This window comes from Bombus affinis, chromosome 4 (genome assembly GCF_024516045.1).
Source record: "Bombus affinis isolate iyBomAffi1 chromosome 4, iyBomAffi1.2, whole genome shotgun sequence".
Classification (NCBI taxonomy): Eukaryota; Metazoa; Arthropoda; class Insecta; order Hymenoptera; family Apidae; genus Bombus; species Bombus affinis.
The window spans coordinates 6316928-6327595 of record NC_066347.1 but is presented as its reverse complement, the minus strand read 5'-3'; the positions used below and the strand labels follow the sequence as shown (position 1 = coordinate 6327595).

Here is a 10668-nt window from a genome sequence, read left to right as displayed (position 1 = left end):
TATTTTTAAACTCAAGGTTACTATATGGTTTTAAAATAGTCCTCGGATTTATATAGCAACGTTAAAAGGCAACGCGGTTCACGAGTGAGACGGTGTGCATACACAACTTTTCTAAAATACGGGAATTGGTTGCGTGACGGTTGATCTTCGGCAACGGGGATGTTAGACAGAAGCTTATTGGTGGGGAAACGTCCGAGGGAGAGTGGGGGCGTGCGTTACGCAGGATTTAGGGTTCTACGTGGTGGTGAGGAGCCACGACAGCACGGTACTCGTACCGTGGTGGAGAAGCAGCCAACAGCAGCACCAGCATACACGGTTTTGCCGTTGCGGAGAAGCCTCGCTGCTCTCGGTCAGAGCAGTCTGCGGCGATCATCGGCCCTCACGGTGTTCCGTATGGCCATGCGTCGTTCCAACCTTCCCAGCACCACGCCAATATTTCTCATCGACCCTGCGCGAAATTACACCGCCGGTAACGTGACCGAAGACACTTTGAGAGGCACGCTCATTGAACCACGTCGCCGAAACAACACCGGAGGACGAGATACCGCTTCCAGCGTTTCGATCGTTAATCGACGATCAGGAGATCTTTCTATCAGGAAGCTGATCGTATTTTACATACGCGAGAAGATAGGAAGAGACACAACTAACATCGCGAACTCTACGTCGTTGCAGTTACTCGTTAATGCTTGCTCGAAGAAATTGTTCAACGGAACAAACATAACCTTACTTGGTAGCAACAGATTTCCGCGAAAGTGGCGTATAAAAAATAAACTTACCATCATTCTTGACCGGAGTATTGAGAATTCTTTCGATAATATCGTCGTTTCATCCAGAAAGTGTAAGCGCAAATGCGACGACGTTGGTGAAATCAGGAGAAATTTGAAATTCTTGGCCGGTGTTGTTAAACGAACACGAAGTACTCTTAATCACGAGGTCGGTCACTTGGTTAAAAGGAAGGCTATAGATATCGTATTTGTCGAGAACACCGTTGACGCTCTCACCATTGTTTATCCTATCGATTTTATATCGAGCGGCGTACGCCTTGCAACTATCGCACACGCACCCCGAACTTGCTACGCTTCGCATGCGGGAGGACCAACTCGCACGTACGGTCCACCTATCGCTCCACAACTCGACGATCGAGTCAGTGTTACTCTTGATTTCCACGCGAGCGCCGGTCTCGGCTTACCGGGGACGATACCATCGAGCCACTTCATTCGTTTTCGACGATCCTCCGCGTTTCTGTCGTCTCGCGTTCGGACCAGTCAAACCATAGATCGAGAAATCGAACGAACCGAATTTTCTCGAAAATCGAATCGTGATCGATACGAGCTGCCCACTTTGCCGCCTTTTCTCCGAACGTGGGACGTTCGCGTCGTGTGAAAACATTGAGAAAATGTTCAGTGTCGCAAGTTTATGGAGTTTTTCTTTCGATAATCGTTTACATCGAAGAAACTTTCTGAGAAATTCGTAGAACGCGTATTGTAATTGTTCGAATTTAATCGGTAATTTCGTTGAAATTTATAGTCGTTAAATCGGATTACACGAAGGTGGACGATAAAAGTACAAACGTTACGCGAAATGTTGAGTTTCAAAGTGATCAAGTGAATCTTGTGGCACAGGTATTCGTCGAAGATAAACGATATTCGAAGATTTCCGATTGAAGAACTTTGACGTTGAACAAGGTTAAAGTGTTCGCTTCGAGTTAAATCACACGAATCGCCTAACGACATCACACGAGATAACCCGTTATCGAAGTATGTGTACCGCGATCTGTATCGATTCGATAAACGTAATTCCTCAGTTATTTTCATGCTTGATGAGAAATTGAATTATCCGCGAGTATTATATTTCTTCACGATTCTTTTCGTTATCGAAGACACGTGTCAGCTCGAATAATCTTATCCATGTTTGAAACAAAATTAATATTCGTTTCGTATGCATTTCGTGTTAATGTGATATATTTTGTCGCGAGAACCACGGAATAAAAAAAACTCTTGGAATGGTTACGTAGACAGGCAACGACTGCAATTATGCATTGAACGAGACTAGTGGTGATTTCTCGTAAAAGAAAGTTAAAAGATCTCAGCAAGTGGCGCCAGTATTAACTTCTTCCAATGCATGGTGCGGCGTCGATATCGAGATACATAATTATTTAGAGCCACTTTTGCAGGGAATCTATACCCGTTGCGTAACAGCGGGGAATTATCCTATCTCGCTACGAACGTGTGTGCGTGACGTCGTGACATCGAAATTGTCTAAATTTGTACACGCGATATATATATAATATATACGTTGAAGAAAATTATGTGGAAGAACAGGAAATTCCAATTGGTAAATTCTGCAATTTATTAAAAGCCAGCAAGCACTTCATTAGAAGGATTAAAAAGAACGTAACTGGTTTTGCAAGAAGATTCAGGGAACTTCTTAAGATGGATCAAAATATAAACTGAAAATTCGAATATCGATCGATGACAACGGCCGATCGATGACAAATATTCTACGCAATCTCATTGGAGCAATCTTCATCCCCTCGCACACCGTCCGAATGACTCGTCCAGTCGTCGCGTCGTCTTAGACATATAAAATAATCGTTATTATCAGCGACGCTCAACAGCGACGAGATAACGCGGACAAGAAACCTACCGACCAGAGATCAGATTGCGATCGATCTCGAGAAAAGAAAATTACAAGAGATCCGAACACACCACCTTCTGCCGGTGAATTCTATTACCGCTGGGGGGCAGGTTTCGAGGAGCATAGGAAGGATCGGAAGGAAGTAACGTATAGTCCTCGTCGTTAGCATCTTGGAACGTCATATATCTTGGCAGTAATGCGCACAAATTATGCGTCTCGCGCCACCACGGAGCAACGGCCATTGAGAACCGAGCAACGGTTGCACGTTTACTCTTACGGATAATCCAACATCCATCAATTCCTTCGCCTTTCTTGCTTTCCATATTCTTTCTACGCCTTATTCCACCACGCGTTTCTCCTTCTTCTCTCTTCCATTCTTCCCACCGAGCCCTTTCTCTTCCCTTTTGACGTTAAAGAAACGATCGTCCCATCCATTTGTTCAGACACCGCTTTGGGCGTCGTTTATTCGTGAAATTCGTTCAGTCTGCTTCGACGCTAACGCCTCTGCGGGGCACGAGATGCATTCCTCATCTACGTGACGTGTTGTGTCTTTATGCCGCGTGAATCGTCCTGGCAGCCGAGCAAGGTGCACGCACGTGTGACCGGTGTTCCTAACAGTTTTCGTTGTTCGAGGAAGCCTGTTTCGTGATCGTTGTTATTTGGCAAGATCGCACGCCAAAGTGCCAACGAAATTCCCGATTTGGATTACTAATCTTTCTACATATGGATAACGATGTTTATATCGTGTAGATGATAAACAATTGGTCAAATATTTATCGACGTTTCATAAGGTAATTACCATACGATGGTAGTTTCAAGAAGACAATAGAGATGCTGAAAGAAAGTGAAAACGCGCGATCGAATGTTTTCGAGACGAACAGAAGATCGTGAAGTTAGCGAGAACTTCAAACGTAGACTACAGCGACGCTCTGTCGGGGAACTTTGTATTTAAAATTGACATGGTGCAACGGAAACGTGTGTAGCGATGTTTATTCGGAATCGAGGAGATTGAAACGAACTGAAATATCTTTAAATATTGTAAGGTAATCTTTCTGTCGACTGTCTGGGGAACTTTTGTGACACTGTTGCACAGCTGTCAGTGAAGATAGGAAACATCGCGTACCGTTATATAGTATTCTACTGAGGCATCGTTCGTTTACCTAGATCTCGAAAGTGAACAGGCACGTGTCGAAAGTGCAATTGCTTCGCATTTCGAAGATTGTCAACGTCCTCGCCAATTGACCCTGAATATTCCTAAGCATTACGAAAGCGATTGTGTCCAAACATATCAGCGCCAAAATGTTCAAGTGTCTAATTATTATATTATTTGTACACTTCTCGACATTTTTATGTTACGATAACAATTAAGTGAAGATAAAATGAAATATAAATAAATCGTGGAACGACAGTGAAATTGTTCAGTGAAGAATTCATAGAAGAAGAATAGAATTTCGACTTCCAAGATTTTCATCGAAGAAACATCATCGCGTCTGTGTTAAGGATAACATCAAGCTTGAAGTGACAACATTTGCCACGAATGGTATCTGCAGAATTTCGTGCAGTATTCGGTTTGGTGAGTACCTAGCATTATTACGCTTTTCAAAATTGCAAAACATATTTGAGGTTTTCGATGTTATTTGACATTTAATGCTTTGAATTGAATGAGAAAAATAGGTTAAAATTTACATTTCAGTATGTAATTATATAACGTCTACACATAGTTAAAAGATGCTTTAGGTCTTTAATCCTATTAAGAAATGGCACGAAACATCTGAATACATAGAAAATTATATACGTATATATATATATATACATACATATTCTATTTAGAAATAGATTTATCAAAATTAACTATTGAGTTATAATAATTAGAAGATTCATATTTATTCATTATGTAGCATTAAATTAAACATAGTACTTGTGAAATGCTTAATGAGATGTATATTATTTAATTATTTATATACAAATTTATTTCCTCGTTCGCTTATATTTTATACAGACGAATTTCTTAAGGGATACATTTAAAAATTGTTTGCTTATCGAAGCATAAACATTCCATTCCTTCTTAACGAAGATAATATCAATCAAAGATAGTAGATCGTCAAAACAAAAGATTCATTATTACCGAAGTCTCAATATCGAAATATTTCGTCCTATAACTCTGTTATTGTAAAGCAGCCATATTTCACGACTAATTGCAACTTGTGTCTTATAAAGTGTGGAAAACCCATTCGTTTGCATGCACAGACATATGAGATAAAAATTCCGAACACGACGCGAATGCGTGGTAGATGTCGGTTCGTTGACTCTGTTCTTCAAGTTTCGGCGAATCTGTGTTCCGTAGCACAAATCAAGTTTTAAGGGATGCGATTACATTGATAATAAACTATGGCGTACCATAGTTAAAACATCATACTTTTAACCGCTATTTTGTCGCGACTCCAATGACGTAGCATTTAGAGTCCCGGTTGGTGCTAATAAAACATCCAAATATATAGTTCGATATTAATCGAAAGATTAAAATTTTTGCTATTAACACATAGGTTCTGATAAGATATGTTTAACAGTTAAATAGAAATAGTGACAAAAATTTTATATAAAAATCTGGCATATTTTTTATAAGTGGGACAAGTTTATTCATATATTTGTGAAATTTCGGAATTTTTCTATTTAGTTTTATTTTTTGCTAATAAATCTTAATTTCGAAGTACCAGTTAAGGGATATTGGTATCCAATGATCTAGTCAAAAGAAAATGGTTTCTCATTTTCCCTTCAAATAAAATTTCCAACAAAATCTGACAAGATCAAGCAAGTGTTTTCTACGATTATTGAGTAAGATAAATATCCTTTCGCGAAACACAAACATTCACGCGATGCTTTATTGATTAACCATTACTCCACTTACGATGCCGCCGCGCAGCGATATTACCATGAATTAACATATACGATAAGAATGACGTTAGCATTCTGTAAGTACCTCAATCGTATCTAAAGCTATTCAATCGTTAGTATTGCGAAATTGTGGCATACGCATGTTACGCATAGGACACCTCGATACAGTTTGATTTAAGTATACGCGGGCAAGCTTAAAATTCCTGAATATATGGCAAAACCTTGTCTTCAATACGCTACAACAATTTGAAAACGATATTAGAATGCTATTACATTAGAATTCCAGAATTATTAGACTTCTATTACGTTCGCAATGTAACCCAACATTTACCAAGCATATATCTACACACTTTATTAACTAACGTTAACCTAAATTCGATTTAGTAAAATCAGAAGTAATTCCTATATCAACTCTCAAGTTGAACGCAACTTTTCACCGTTTAACGTCTTAATATACCGCTAAATTTTTCAATATTCGCATTCCAAGATACCATTATGAACTGAATCTGTTCAAAAATGTCTGAAAAGTGGCTCAAAACTATCCGACCTTTAAAACGCAGCCACGCGTTATGCAGTCGCTAATACCATAAACATATTCGAACACGTACAATTGATATCGCTGATAATATTCATTCAGCCTGAATAAACACATCGAGCGAAGTTTAATACGACCACACAGAGGGAAACGAGCGATCGAAGGGAAGAAGCAGGGTTCAGTGCACGTGCGGGCACACCGCGTTCGCGCGCGTTTTCTGTGTAATGATGGTCCTTTAATATCGGTAGAAGAAACAATAAATTCACGTGCGTACCGAGGAAAGGTGCGCGGGTTTCGTAAATGGTAGATAGAAGGTGCGTGAAACGCGAGAGTGTAAATCGTAGTCTTACCGTTTCACCGAGGCACGCCCCGTTAACTCGTGGGTTAAACGTTAAACTCCGCCCATTTTTGGGGTGAGCAGCCAGATTTTGTTCTCCCTTTTACCAGACCGCTTTGTATCTTCCTTCTCTTCTTACGCCAAACACGGTTTTACACGAGAGAGAAGGAGAGGAACGTGGACGACCTCTCCACCGATTTTCTATCGGGTTAAGCAAACAGCGACTGGTTCTCACCTTTATCGTGATAATAGCTGTAATTTCGGCGGTCCTCGTCCTGGCGAGATGCGCACCACGTAAACCGCGTACGTGCAGGTCTTGAGATTGCAGACGCATCGTTGGTTGATTGCATGGCGCAGCTTCTTCGCGCGACCGCGATTTATTACGAGAACCTGTCCCACTCGTGCTGCTCCTCGATCGACACCGGCTGGTTCCCTTAACACATAACATAGGGTGTTCCGTGAATTTGTTTGCGATCGGAAGGAGCAGCTTCGCGATCGTGTACCTTTTTTTCACGGTGTTTATTTGTGTCGTTACTCGGTGCGGTATAGAGGGTGATGTGAAAAAAGGGTCGGGTAATTTAGGGGCGTGTAGTATTTGTTAAAGGAAGCAAAAAACATTCCATCAACGCAAATTAATCTTGGAAATTAATCTGGAAATTTGGGTATCTTTCTTTTATTTGTTGCCACGGAAATTTGACTTGAAGTATATACTTATCTTCCAAAATATGTTTGTTTATCTATATCGATAGGAAATTGTTTGATTTAATAAGTACTGTATTTATGCCTCTCGGTTATTCGAGCATTTTTCTGACCATCCTATATTAATTTCTTGACGAGTTTGAATTATCTTTACGATTGTTTTATTAGTAATTTAAACTTGAAAAAGTATATAATATTTAAACGATACGGCATAGATTATTCATTTATCGTTAATTAGTTTCCTCGTTGTTATTCGTACATATAATATCTAACACTCTGAACAACTGGACTGTTGTCAGTTCGATACTTTACCGATAGATCGTCGAATAAATTTCGAAGGAACATTTTTCGTCTGTTTTGTTGATTCAGTTTCGATAGTGGCTCTTAATGAGTTGCCAAATAAGTGTTCGTTTCGCCATGTTCTTTCCAAGATGTCTACTATTCCTTATCCATATCTTATCCAAGAAATTTCTAATCGTAGACACTGAATTTTTGTAAGACCTTACAAAATACTGGTTTTCCATATGATCAACTTATTTATGCAACTTATTTAAATAGAGAAATCTTGAACTTTTCTTCGATATCCCAAGAATTTCTATTATCAATCGTACGATCTCGATAATTAATCGGTTATGTTCAAGAGAAACTGATGCCATTTCTTATTAATTCACGAAGTTGTAATTTTATTAGAAATTTTCCACATAAAGGAAGCCTGAATGAGACTCATTGCACCCGACGCGAGCAAATCCACCTCGATCGACGTGTTTTAGTTGTTTTGTTCGTTCGGTGTTTGCGCTACGCTGCTTACGAAAGACAAGCGTGTACGCGAGTGTACCCGGGGGTTCAATGAAGTGCACATCCGACAAGCGTGCGTCTAGACGTCGAGGTTCGGTGAGTAATGCTAATGTGGAATACATGATAATCGATGGGTTTGTACGGTAAAAAAAAAAACGAACCTTTTTGACGGCCAGGTTATTTCAAATGAGAAAACAGCTTGTCCCTGAAAATGGTGTATAGTACTTTCATACGGTATACCTTTGACAATCTAGCTTCAAGAAGACATTTAATCCTAGAAGTATAACTTTATTGCTTTTCTTCGATCGATCAGTGCCGATTAAGCGATGAAATAAATTTTTCTATATAAATTAGTGAAGAAGTATGCGAGGAAAAGTTTGAAATTCATGAATGCGAAGCTTCAGAGAAGTCGACACGTTTACATAAAATTTGCATCTTTTTATAAACATTACTTATCTCGTACATTAAGAAGATGTTGATAAAATTGTCTATAAACATCTATTGCAAATATTATACTTGCTCGTGGAAGATTCGAAAGATTCTAAATCATTTCAAGAATCATGCGCTCGTGATTGAAATTATACAACACCTATAATCACATTATAGAGAAATATCGTGGTTATATTCGACGATCTCGAACCTTGAACATGACAATGTAAATATTACGTAAAGTGCTTCACCGTTTTAATGCATATTTATATAAACGATTATTTCTCCTTTGCGCGGTGCGCCTCTTCAAATTTGCTATTTAAATAGGAAATCGAATTAGGCTTGACGATTAGCACGCGCATCATTGGCCGCCGTTCGCGGGACACTAAATGTCGTGAGCCATGTTTACCTAACGATCGTTCATTCAACGGTTAGTTATCCACTTATTCTTAGTAACTAGTTCCCGTCGCGGAACTATCTCGTTCTCTCGGATTCCTTTTATTTTTAAAAGTTCAAAGCTACGAGTTGACCGTAGGAAACCGACTAGTAGTTCTAAAACTTCCAAGGCTCGGTATGGTTTACTTTCGTGGCCGTTTGAAGTGGCGCTCATCTGCACGGGACCAGACGCTCGCATAGTACACATACGCTTTAGGATTAACGCCTTAGGATTCCATCTCAAAGAGTAAATTTAATTATCCGCGAGAAGAAGTTTACCTTGCGAGGCAAAATAACGAACACAATGTTAATTCGTAAAACGGTATTCCATAATAAATAATATGAAATAACAATATTTCATAAGGTTGGTATTCTTTAATTTCATAGTTTACGTATACTTTATTTCGCACAATAAGTCATGTACATATATCTATAGCCAAAAATTCAAGGAACAAATCCACACATTATATATCGTTGCCTTCCACCGGATATGTAACTCCACTCCCATGAACAAATTCCCTTCCACACCCATCGATAGTCATTTAAATCGTCAAATTAAACCTACCAAAACCTTCCATTCATTTACTACGAGATTTATTTTCTCGGTCGATACAATGTCATCAAGGAAACAAGTAATAAGAAAATGGTTAATCGAAACGTCACGGAGAAATGATTCGAATAAAAAAGGGACACGTTAGTCACGCACGGTTTGGCAAAGTTGAACGAACGTGGGGACCACGACCCGATCGAAATTGGCTCGGCACAGGGAAATCAGCGTTTACCGTTTTCGCCAGTCACTTCCGTTAGTGTAGATCCGGGCCAGCGACGGCACCCTACAGACTGTCCATCTAATTTCGAATGATCTAAGCGCGCCGGTTGTTTAGGCACGACGCGCGTCTGGCAACTACACATAGTAGTAGTTAGAGGAGTGAGAGCGTGTCGAGGGGTGGGGGTAGCTGTGAATGAAGCTAACCACGCGCTCTCTGAATGAAGGCGAAGCCACACTCGGTGGATCTCTCGGTGTATTTCCGTTCGTGTTTATACAGGAATGCGCCCGAGGAGCCCGGGACATTTGAAACGTAGCAGAACCTCTATCTAGAGGCCATCCTTTCTCCAAGGGTGCAACGGATATCCCACGAGGTATCAGTACCCACCGACTGTCGTCGTCCAAATAACGACTATTTTCGGACGCCTACTTATACTCACTTTTACGATCAACGATCCAACTGTTTCACGCAAAGGAGTTTATTTTCAGTTGATTTTTAATATAATAGAACTGTATTTATTTGAACGGGATTTTAGTTAACGCTCAATTAAATGAACTTAAGCCAGTTGAATCCACTTATATGTTGGCTCCTATTATACGAACGAAATATTTTTGGTAGTGAGAAGAATTTATATAATTATTGATAATCACATGTAGCGTAGTTGAATAATTTCGTTTCCCTTTTATTTATAGAGCGAATAAGAATTTCGTAATAATTCAAGGTATACAGATCAATTTTTTTAGAAAATTCCTCAATCGTGTTTTAATAAGTTTTCTAGTAAAATTTACTCTTCAGGGTGAAAGTCAAATTGGGAATATCTTAAAAAAAATTTATTTGAAGTTTCAGCTACATCGATAAGTTACTACAGAGTTTTAGCGTCTTAACGTTTTAATGTTTGTCTTTTTCTAAAAAATTTTGATTTTTATCTGATTTTATAGACGAGATATCTCGCTCATAAACGTAAGCAGCTTATTACCCGACTTTCGTTTCGTTTGTCGCAGTTCGTTTGCAAAAATCTGATTTACAGTCAGTTAGTTTAGCTGCCCCTGGTCCTCCGTTTCACGACACGCGATTATTACCTGACATTCATTGCGAGCGATTAATGGCGCTTATCGGGGCTTACAGCGTGGGATTCGGTGGTT

The 10668-nt window shown here is 39.5% G+C and overlaps 1 protein-coding gene across 1 annotated transcript in view; it reads left to right on the top strand.

The window, feature by feature from the left end:
• The first annotated feature begins 1131 nt into the window (after nucleotides 1–1131).
• Nucleotides 1132–10668, top strand: part of LOC126915711 (uncharacterized) — a 112202-nt gene continuing 102665 nt past the window's right edge. The window contains exon 1 of the mRNA XM_050720651.1: nucleotides 1132–4210. The gene's annotated coding sequence lies outside the window, so the exon portion shown is untranslated. The remainder of the gene's footprint in view (nucleotides 4211–10668) is intronic.